Here is a 10091-nt window from a genome sequence, read left to right on the forward strand (position 1 = left end):
ACCATTCAGCTGTTGTCGAAACATCAGAAATATGCCTGAGTTCGTTGGAGGTGTGAGCTCAAGGCTGCCTCGTTAGGTGAGTCCCACACTTGCGTTGTTCTCACAGACTTTGGGATCCATGTCCTCTGTCTGCAGGATGCAGAACTGTGGGACAAGTGGAGCAAGTCCAGTGAGAGCCACCAAGGTGGTGCTGGACTCAGGTACTTGAGATGTGAGGAGAGGTGGAAAGAATTGGGTTTATTCAACCTGAGGAAGAACACACAAAGGGATCTTATCCCAACCTTCAACCACCTAACAGCAGTTTATAGAGTAGATGGATGTAGACTTTTCTCACAGTGCACAGTGATAAGATGGGAGGCAAAAAACACAAATAGCAACAAGAGAACATGTTGCCACAGGATTCCAGGCTCACAAGGGCCAGTGCTGCAATGGATAACGTGCCCTGTTATGCAACGGGAGTCTGTAGGCTTTTTGTAGAAGTCCTCATCTGGAGTCAGATGCCCTTGCCTTTCTGGAGGGGGTTTGGGACCAAAAGAAGTGGTACCCAGACATGGAGCCACAGATGGGATGTCCACTAATCCTGCCTGCTGAAGATATCCAGATACTTCTCAGCAGTGGTCCAGCAAGGAAAGACCACTCCACCATGGCTCATTTACTGCTCTTCACCAGGGCTGTGGGATACAGAGTGGGAGGGCCAAAACAAGTTGCCCTTGAGTTGCCCATCTCACAGTGCTACCCCATGGAGGTGGGACATCCTGACCCCGGTGTGATTTGAACACACAGCCTTCTGATCTGGAGTCAGACGCGCTACCATTGCGCCACGAGGTCAGGGCTGGGGGGGCACCATGCCCAAATGTCATCCTGGAATTTATGGCCATGGGCTGTTCTTTGAAGGAAGGGGACTTTTGATTCTTCTGACGAAGGAGTGGGAGCATCTTTGCCAGCTGCCTTGCTATGCCTGCAAGGAGGGCTCTAAATGAGGTGCTTCAGAGGAGGAAGGCCTAAGCATGACCATGGCCCAGAGCAGCCCTGCAGGTCCTCTCCCAGGAGAAAAAAGTGCCTGAGCGTGGTGTCTCCAGAGGGACAGGAGGGATGGTAGCCCACAACCTCTCTGGAGAGAGAGGCCCCACTCACCTGGCAGACGCACAGCCACCACCTCAAGCTCTGTGGCAGCAGGGACCTGCTGTGGGAAGGACTTGTCCACTCTCTCCTCAAGGGGTGGCCCTGTCCTCTCCACCTCCCATTGACCTTCTCTTGGGGTGGCCCAGATGCCCCTGGGGTGTTCCTCGTGGAGGGGACATCCCCACCGCCCAGGTCCGGGTACGTGACAGGGAGCTGTGTCCCTCCACCTCGACCTCGTGGCGCAAGGGCAGCGCGTCTGACTCCAGATCAGAAGGTTGTGTGTTCGAATCACACCGGGGTCAGCCTTGGGGCACCACTCGCCACCTTCTGTATTGACCCTGCTTTTCTGTGGGGCTGGTCGGGGAGAGGGGCAGAGCTCTGCAAGGCATTGGCCAACTGGGGGGGGACACCTCGGGAACAGCTGCGGGGAAAAGTCATGCCCAGAGATTTCCTTTCAGCCTGGCGCCAGTGCTGGTTGGAGGTTATGGCTCATGACCAGAGTGGAGGCCCATACAGGGGATTGTTGTGGTGGCTGTCTGACAGGTTGCCTCATCAACAAGATGAAGCAAATGAACTTTTCCTCCAGGAAGTGCAAGAAGCTTCATAACTGCATGCGCAGTCACTCCTGGGGGACCTGCACTTACCCCCAGGCAATACCTGCCTGGGAGGGCAACATGCCCTGGTACAGTCAGTCCAGGGGATTTCTGGAGGGGGGTCAAGGACAACGACTCAATGAAAGATCATGCCAATAGGGAGAGGTTTCTGAAGAACAGCATGAGAAGTTTTTTCAAGAGGAGGAAGAAGGAGGATCTGGGCAGCTCTAATCTGGTCAGCCTCACCACAGAGCCCACGTGAAGACTATGGAATAAACACTCCCAAAAGCCATGCCCAAATGAAGGAAGGACATGAAATGACTGAATGACAAGTGGTCATGGATTGACCAAAACCAGACCACTCTTGGCCAACGTGATAGGTTTCTTTGAAGAGATGGCTTCCTCGGTGGTCAAGAGGAGACCAAGGAACATGGTTTCTCTTGACTACAACTTGACCTCTGATGGGGTCTCCCAGGCTTCTCACTGTAGCAGGACACAGGGACAGAGCGCCTAAGCTGAATCCCAAGGCGGCTGGCAAAGTGGCTGGACCGGGGGGCCGAGGGGGCTGCAGTCAGTGGTTGGCAGTCCAGCTGACATTCCTCACTGCCTGATGTTGCATTGGACGTTCTTCGGTGCCTTTGTGGTGGGCGCAGAGGACGCCCTATAGACCGAAGGACGCGGGCAGCCTGCCAGGGCCGCGGGGCTGGCGAGGGGCTGGGGCCAGTGGCGCAATGGACAACGCGCCTGACTACGGATCAGGAGACTGCAGGTTCGACTCCTGCCTGGCTCAACACTTTTAGCCTGGCAATGGCTCCTCCTGCTCCCTTCACAAGGGCCTTCCTTCTCCTGGTTGTCATCCTTCTGCAGGGCAAAAGTGCTGGGGTGTCCTCTTGACCTGCAGGAAGGAAAAAGTTCCTCCAGCCCTTACGGTGGAGCTGGGCACCCCAAAATGGACAGAGCTGGCGCCCACACCACAGCCAGGGGCACCACAGCAAATCCCACAGTAGGATGCAGATGCCTCCTGAACGGCTCCCCCATAGGCTAGACAGACCCAGCACTCTCAGGCTGTCCTGGTGGATCATGTGCTCTGGTCTCCAACCACATTTGAGGCTCACATTGGTCTTGCTGCTGCTTGTCAGTGCCTTGCAAAGTTCTGTGTGCAGCATCGATGAGCCCCACGGAAAGCACGGACCGGCCACCTGCCCGCAGCACTCTCCCAAGCCTGGCCTCAGCATCTTTCAGTCACCCAACCTTGTGATCCAGGTACAGATGTGCTGCCTTTGTGCCACGAGGTCAGGGCAGAGGGGTGCAGAATCCGAGCATCTCAGACCCCTCACTTTCATAACTTTGCATCCTTCTTTTAGGAATTAGGATTGCTCAGGAGACTAGAAGGTATATCAGACAGGAAGAGGCAAAAGTATGTCTGCCAGCAGGCTTTAAAAAACCTTAACTAGGGAAAAAGCTCAAAGAGGTCTGGAAAAGTATGGAAAAGGACAAAGCTGGACTTCCTCCATGTTGTCAATGTCTTGTTTGTACTGAGGAGGTCAGTCTTGGACACAGTGTCCCAGTGACAGTCTCAGAAGTGCTGGATGGAGAGAAATAATCCTTCCTCTTGAGCTGGTGGCTACTTTCTTGGTAGGACAGCCTAGCACGCAGTTGGCCTTCACGGGTGCAGGGACAGACTGCTGATTCTTGTTCAAGTTGTTGTTCTCCAGGACCTCCTACGCCCCTTTCTGCACAGCTTTTTTCCTGACAGTTGCCCCCAGCCTGTAGTGCTGCATGGGGTTATCCCATCCCAGATGCAGGATGTTGTGTTTGCCTCTGCTGAACTTCCCTCACCCTGTCCAGGTCACTCTGAATGACAGCCGTCCCTGCCAGTGCCAGCTGCTCCCCTCCCAGCTGATGTCATCCATGAACTCACATAGGATTCATCCTGTCCCATTACTGAGTATGTCAATGAAGATGTCCAATAGCATCAGTGTCAGCATTGACCCCTGAGGAGCACGAAGGAGCAATGAACCACCATTTGCACTTCCAGCCCCTGACCACAACCCTTCAGACTCAATGTCCCAGGCCATTTTCCACCCACTCCTTACCCACAGTTACTGGTGAGGCTTCAGGTAGCTTTCACTCTGGTGCTCAGAAAGACAGAGAGATCAACACAGTGCTTATGAGGGAAACACACTCTCAGAGACCTCAGGAGCCGTCTCGCTGCCCAGCAGTCTAGCAGGTCAGCAGGCCAGGCCAAAAAGGACTTGAGGAGTGGTGGCTCTTGAAGCAGGTGGCACGCCCGCAGCTTTGATGCAGCATGTCGCAAAATGATGCTGCTGTGATGCTGATGCCAGAGAGACGGACAAAAAGCCTGGAAGAGGAAGGACGTCATGAAGACAACTGTCCCTTGGAACCTCCATGACAGCCAGGCAGTTTCAGGGCGAGCCAGGCAGGAGTCGAACCTGCAGTCTCCTGATCCGTAGTCAGGCGCGTTGTCCATTGCGCCACTGGCCCCGGCCCCTGGTCCCTCCTGGTGCCCCCACCTTGCTTTCTGTACCACCTGGGTGTGTTGGTGGTCAAAGGGAAGTGGCAAGACCTCACCTAGCTCCCTCCTGCCCCATCCATGACAGCGTTGCCCTACTGACCTGTGGAGGAGAGGTCAGTATTGGTCCCACTGGTCCCACCACCCAGGAGAAGTGGTGCCTGTGCTGACTCCCCCCACAGGGAGGCCAGGCAGAAAGGGCAGATGATGTCCTCCAGCCCCTCAGCTGCTCTGGTGGGTTGGAGGAGACATCTGCCCCCCCCCATGGAAGGTGTGTCTACAATTCCCAGCCAACGCAGGGCTTGGAACAGCCCAGGACTCTCTGGAGCTGTGGCTTCCAGCTGAGGGGTGAGCTCAGCCCAAGATCACCTGGTTTGTTTTCCGCTTCCTCCTGCCTGATGACAGAGGGCAGAACAGGTGAGCTGTGGGTAGTGAGATCTTGCTTGATGGCCAATTGGTCTAGGCTAGCCTGTACATGGGCATCTTCAATCTCACTTCCGCAAGCCACATGCAGGGTGAAGGTACCACAAAGGTAGTGATAAGCCCATGAGCCTGCCAACGTGGGATGGAGCAGCAAAAGAATACGGAAGCAGGAACTTCCCATCGAATAATAGAGTGATTCAGGTTGGAAATCACATGTGGAGGTCTCTGGTCCAAATTTCTGCTCAACTTGGGACATTGAGTTCAATGTTTTGTCTGCTTGAACTCTGAATAGCTCCAAGGATGGAGAGTCCACAGCCCCTCTGGGTCCTACTCTCAGTGATTTACCAACCTCACGGTGAAATTTTTTTTGCCAGTATACCCAGTCAGAGCCTCCCCTGATGCGAGGGAAGCTTTTGCTATGCAAGGAGCCCAGCAAGAAGGGAGAAATGCCAGGCCAAGACAGGCCACCATGGAGAAAGAGGTTGCGCCTGTCACCATCAGTACTATGGCCAGGCTGCGGGCAGGAAAATGCCGAGCCAGGCAGGAGTCGAACCTGCAGTCTCCTGATCCGTAGTCAGGCGCGTTATCCATTGCGCCACTGGCCCTGGTCCTCCTGGAGCTCTGGGGACTTCTCATCGCTGGATGGGCTTTGTGAGGGGAACGGGGAGGAGGGAGCAAGAGGTGTTAAATATAGAAAAAAATAGATTTTATGAGATCCGTGGAAGCCAAGTGATCTTATCCCCTGCTCAGAGTACAAAAGTCATTAGGTCATTTTGTTAGTCGAGCTTTGAATGTCTCCAAGGATGGGAACTCCGAAATCTCTCTGGGACCCTGTTCTAACGTGTGACCTCTGATGTCTGAAATTTTTCCCTGTCATCTAATAGAGATTTTCCTTTATGTAATCTTTTTATGTTGAGCTCCATCCTCTATGTCCACAAGAAAAGCCTGGCTCCGTGTTTTCTGTAGGCAAACATCATAGCATAAAACAAGATTATAATCCTTCCTTGACCTCTTCTTCTCCCTATTACAGAAACCTAGCTCTCCACCACCTTCTTATCTGATTGACCATCTCTGGGACTTAATGCAGTCTGTAAATGTCTTTCTTGTTCTGGAGATCCCAAAACTGGACACAAACTCCAGATGTGGTCCCACAAGTGTCAAACAGGGTGATAATCATTCACGCAATCTGATGGCTAGAATTAGCTGCTGACACAGGAAAACCAAAGCTCATCTGGAGTTGAGTTTGGTACAGATGTGAAAGGTCAACAAAATGGCTTTTAGAACCACATTGGCAGCAAAAGAAAATTAAAAGAAAGTGTGGGAACACTTCTGAGTGAGCGAGGGAAATAAATAGCAACAGATGTGGAGCAGGCTGAGGTACTCAGTGCCTTCTCTGCCTCTGTCTTCATTGATGAGGTCTGCTATCAGCTTTATGTCCCTTTGCCTTCTGACAGAGCCTATGGTAGTGGATTATTCATGGCAGAGGATGATCAAGTCAGGAATCACTTGAGCAAAATGGGCACGTGAAGGACACCAAAGTAGTTGCAAACTGCCAGCATAGATTTACTATGGTCCTACCTGACCTACCCAACTGCCTGTCCTGCTGGAACCTGGGAAAGAAACACTTGTTTATCTTGACTTTTAAATAGGGTCTCCAAGTCTTCTTGTAGCCAGATTGAAAAGATATGGACTAAATGAGAGGCTAAGAAGGTGGGTGAAAACCTGGCTGGACCGTCAGACCCAGTATTGGGATCACCAGCTAGAAATGTAGCAAGTGTCCTCTTAGTAATGGAGTTTGCAGGTGTTGATACTGATACTGACATTCTTAAATGTCTTCATTAACAACCTGCGTGATAGGATGGGGTGCACACTCAGCAAGTTTCTGGACATCAAATTGGGAGTAGAGGCTGATACACTGGAAGGCACGTTTGCTTTTCAGAGGGGCCTTGTGAGGCAGGAGAAACGGGCTGATAGGAACCTCATGAACCTTAGAGAGGACAAAAGTAAAGTCCTGCCATGTGGCGAGGAAGCACCCTAGCAGCACCCTTCAGAAATGGGGAACCTTTACCCTAGTGTGATTCAACCACACAACCTCCTGATCTGGAGTCAGATGTGCTGTCCTTGTGCTACAAGGTCGATATGGAGGGATGCAGCCCCCAGGCACGGACCCAGCCTGGGTGGTGGAGATGCGCTCCCCATGGGGACCACCCCAGAGCTGGCCACTACAGCTCCCAGGAGACCCAGGGCTGACCCCAACTGTGATGAGCTGGGCATTGCAGCTAAGCCTCCTGTGGGGCAAGTGAGATGTCTCCCCCGCCTCAGTCATTAACCTTGGCACCCACCGGGCACCTTTTGCACCAAACAAAACTTACCTGCTGAGCCCTCGTTCCCATGCCTTGGTTGCAGCTCCCTCCCTTTTTCAGTCCCCCTCTCCTGCCATGTTCATCAATGACAAAAAATTTGGGAAAATACTTTTCCCTCATATTTTGACAGAACCTCCCATTTCAGTTTAAACCTATTGTCTCTCATCCTTTCATCACGAAATGCTGTGAAGAGCCTGGCTTGACCACATCCTCATGGGTACTGGAAGTTTGCTCTTGGGTCCTCACTGAAAGCTCTTCCCCACGCCAAATAAACCCAGCTCCCATGGCTTCTCCTCATATGCCTTGTATGAGGAGAAGCCATGGGACCAACAGCAGGCATTTTGGTGGCCCTCCACTGGACTTGTTCCAGTTGATCAATGTCCTTACGCTGGAAGCCCCAAAGCTGTGTGCAGTATTCCCAGTGTGGAACATGAGTAAGCAGTGGGAATAGAGGGATGTCAGTACTGAGTAGAGGAGAGTGATGAGACAAGGTGCCCAGCTCCACCATAAGGTCTTGAGGAACAATTTCCATCTTGCAGGACAAGAGAACACCCCAGCACTTTTGCCCTGCAGAAGGCCCTGAGCCCTCGCAGAGGGAGCAGGAGGAGCCGTTGCCAGGTTAAAAGTGTTGAGCCAGGCAGGAGTCGAACCTGCAGTCTCCTGATCCGTAGTCAGGCGCGTTGTCCATTGCGCCACTGGCCCCGGCCCCTCGCCAGCCCCGGGGCCATGGCAGGCTGCCCATGTCCTTCGGTCTATAGGGCGTCCTCTGCGCCCACCACAAAGGCACCGAAGAACGTCCAATGCAACATCAGGCAGTGAGGAACGTCAGCTGGACTGCCAACCACTGACTGCAGCCCCCTCGGCCCCCCGGTCCAGCCACTTTGCCAGCCGCCTTGGGATTCAGCTTAGGCGCTCTGTCTCTGTGTCCTGCTACAGTGAGAAGCCTGGGAGACCCCATCAGAGGTCAAGTTGTAGTCAAGAGAAACCATGTTCCTTGGTCTCCTCTTGACCACCGAGGAAGCCATCTCTTCAAAGAAACCTATCACGTTGGCCAAGAGTGGTCTGGTTTTGGTCAATCCATGACCACTTGTCATTCAGTCATTTCATGTCCTTCCTTCATTTGGGCATGGCTTTTGGGAGTGTTTATTCTGTAGTCTTCACGTGGGCTCTGTGGTGAGGCTGACCAGATTAGAGCTGCCCAGATCCTCCTTCCTCCTCCTCTTGAAAAAACTTCTCATGCTGTTCTTCAGAAACCTCTCCCTATTGGCATGATCTTTCATTGAGTCGTTGTCCTTGACCCCCCTCCAGAAATCCCCTGGACTGACTGTACCAGGGCATGTTGCCCTCCCAGGCAGGTATTGCCTGGGGGTAAGTGCAGGTCCCCCAGGAGTGACTGCGCATGCAGTTATGAAGCTTCTTGCACTTCCTGGAGGAAAAGTTCATTTGCTTCAGCTTGTTGATGAGGCAACCTGTCAGACAGCCACCACAACAACCCCCTGTATGGGCCTCCACTCTGGTCATGAGCCATAACCTCCAACCAGCACTGGCGCCAGGCTGAAAGGAAATCTCTGGGCATGACTTTTCCCCGCAGCTGTTCCCGAGGTGTCCCCCCACAGTTGGCCAATGCCTTGCAGAGCCCTGCCCCTCTCCCCGACCAGCCCCACAGAAAAGCAGGGTCGATACAGAAGGTGGCGAGTGGTGCCCCAAGGCTGACCCCGGTGTGATTCGAACACACAACCTTCTGATCTGGAGTCAGACGCGCTGCCCTTGCGCCACGAGGTCGAGGTGGAGGGATGCAGCTCCCTGTCACGTACCCGGACCTGGGTGGTGGGGATGTCCCCTCCACGAGGAACACCCCAGGGACATCCCACAGCCCCTCAGCTGGAGCTATGGAGGGGAAGGGCAGACAATGCCTGGACGCAGAGCAGACTCCAGGCTGGAGCATGAATGTGCAGGGTGGGATGGGGTGACCTGCGAGGTCAGTGCGGGCTGGAGCCAGGCTCAGGGATGCTGTGAAGGAGGATGATGGTCCACGGCAGAACACAGGGAAGGGGCCAGGTCCCCTCCTACAGCACAGCCTGAGGTGGGCTCTAAGTAGATACCCAGAAATGGTGGTGGACAGTGTTAAGACCAGACAGTCCATGGGCTCAGCCCAGTCACAGACGGACACTACAGCTCCTGACGTAGGTAACCAAACCTCGGTTTGGCTGGGAATGGCAGCTGGACCTTCTGCAAGGAAGGAAAGACTTCTTACCAGCACAGGCAAGGTCCACCAACAGTGCAGGTGAGGTTCACTGCCAGCTCTGGCTGCCCAGACCTTTCCCCATGGGCGGTTAGTACAAGGTTGCCATGGACAGAGGTGTCAGAGAGGAGATGAAAATTTCCTTCTTCCTCTCCAACTCCATGCCCACCCCAGCATGCTGGAGGAAGTCTGCTGGGTACTAGGCTGGCTGGGGCAGGGACATGGTGGGGCACGATGTGGGCAGGGGGCTGGGGCCAGCGGTGCAATGGGCAATGCACCAGGAGACTGCAGGGTTGAGTCCTGCCTGACTCAACTTAATCCTGCCCACAGCCTGGCCATGGTGGAGGTGATGGGAATCAGGCTGCCCTGGTGTCCTTCTGGAAGTGGTGGGTAACCAAGTTTGGGTATTGCCCTGGCTCTGGCTTACTCATTTGCTTTGTTATGTGTTCTGCCAGCAATAAGACATTTTTCTATCAGAAATCCATGAGGCATTTTTCTCAAAAAAACAGCTGTTGTTACACCTTTTCCACAAATGTCCCATTTCACCTGGACCTCCTGCAGGACTGGATAGAGGCCGGGTGGCTGCACCTCTATCTGTCCCATTCCCTTTCTCTTTCAGAGCATGTTTTTTTCTGCTCAACCCATCTTTGCTTTGCTCCACCTCCATTTCATCCCACATCATTGTTCCTCACTGCTCTACCTTCTGCCTAGCGCCACAAATTCTGACATCTTTGCACTCAGTTCCTGCTTGCCCCAGAGCTCATGTTAAAATTCTTAGAGTTAGAGCTCTGACACCATTACTACTCTTTCCTTTT

At 53.4% G+C, this 10091-nt stretch overlaps 7 non-coding genes across 7 annotated transcripts; 2 read left to right on the plus strand and 5 right to left on the minus strand.

Annotated features, from left to right (window-relative positions):
* Positions 1-756: 756 nt before the first annotated feature.
* On the minus strand, positions 757-828 carry TRNAW-CCA (transfer RNA tryptophan (anticodon CCA)). Its single transcript has one exon. It is a non-coding gene; the product is annotated as a tRNA-Trp (tRNA).
* A 524-nt stretch (positions 829-1352) lies between these two features.
* On the plus strand, positions 1353-1424 carry TRNAW-CCA (transfer RNA tryptophan (anticodon CCA)). The gene has a single exon. It is a non-coding gene; the product is annotated as a tRNA-Trp (tRNA).
* Positions 1425-2432: 1008 nt separating this feature from the next.
* On the plus strand, positions 2433-2505 carry TRNAR-ACG (transfer RNA arginine (anticodon ACG)). Its single transcript has one exon. It is a non-coding gene; the product is annotated as a tRNA-Arg (tRNA).
* Positions 2506-4147: 1642 nt separating this feature from the next.
* On the minus strand, positions 4148-4220 carry TRNAR-ACG (transfer RNA arginine (anticodon ACG)). The gene has a single exon. It is a non-coding gene; the product is annotated as a tRNA-Arg (tRNA).
* Positions 4221-5203: 983 nt separating this feature from the next.
* Positions 5204-5276, minus strand: TRNAR-ACG (transfer RNA arginine (anticodon ACG)). The gene has a single exon. It is a non-coding gene; the product is annotated as a tRNA-Arg (tRNA).
* A 2387-nt stretch (positions 5277-7663) lies between these two features.
* On the minus strand, positions 7664-7736 carry TRNAR-ACG (transfer RNA arginine (anticodon ACG)). The gene has a single exon. It is a non-coding gene; the product is annotated as a tRNA-Arg (tRNA).
* Positions 7737-8744: 1008 nt separating this feature from the next.
* Positions 8745-8816, minus strand: TRNAW-CCA (transfer RNA tryptophan (anticodon CCA)). The gene has a single exon. It is a non-coding gene; the product is annotated as a tRNA-Trp (tRNA).
* Positions 8817-10091: the final 1275 nt, after the last annotated feature.

This window comes from Gavia stellata, chromosome 2, assembly GCF_030936135.1.
Source record: "Gavia stellata isolate bGavSte3 chromosome 2, bGavSte3.hap2, whole genome shotgun sequence".
In the NCBI taxonomy this organism is placed as follows: Eukaryota; Metazoa; Chordata; class Aves; order Gaviiformes; family Gaviidae; genus Gavia; species Gavia stellata.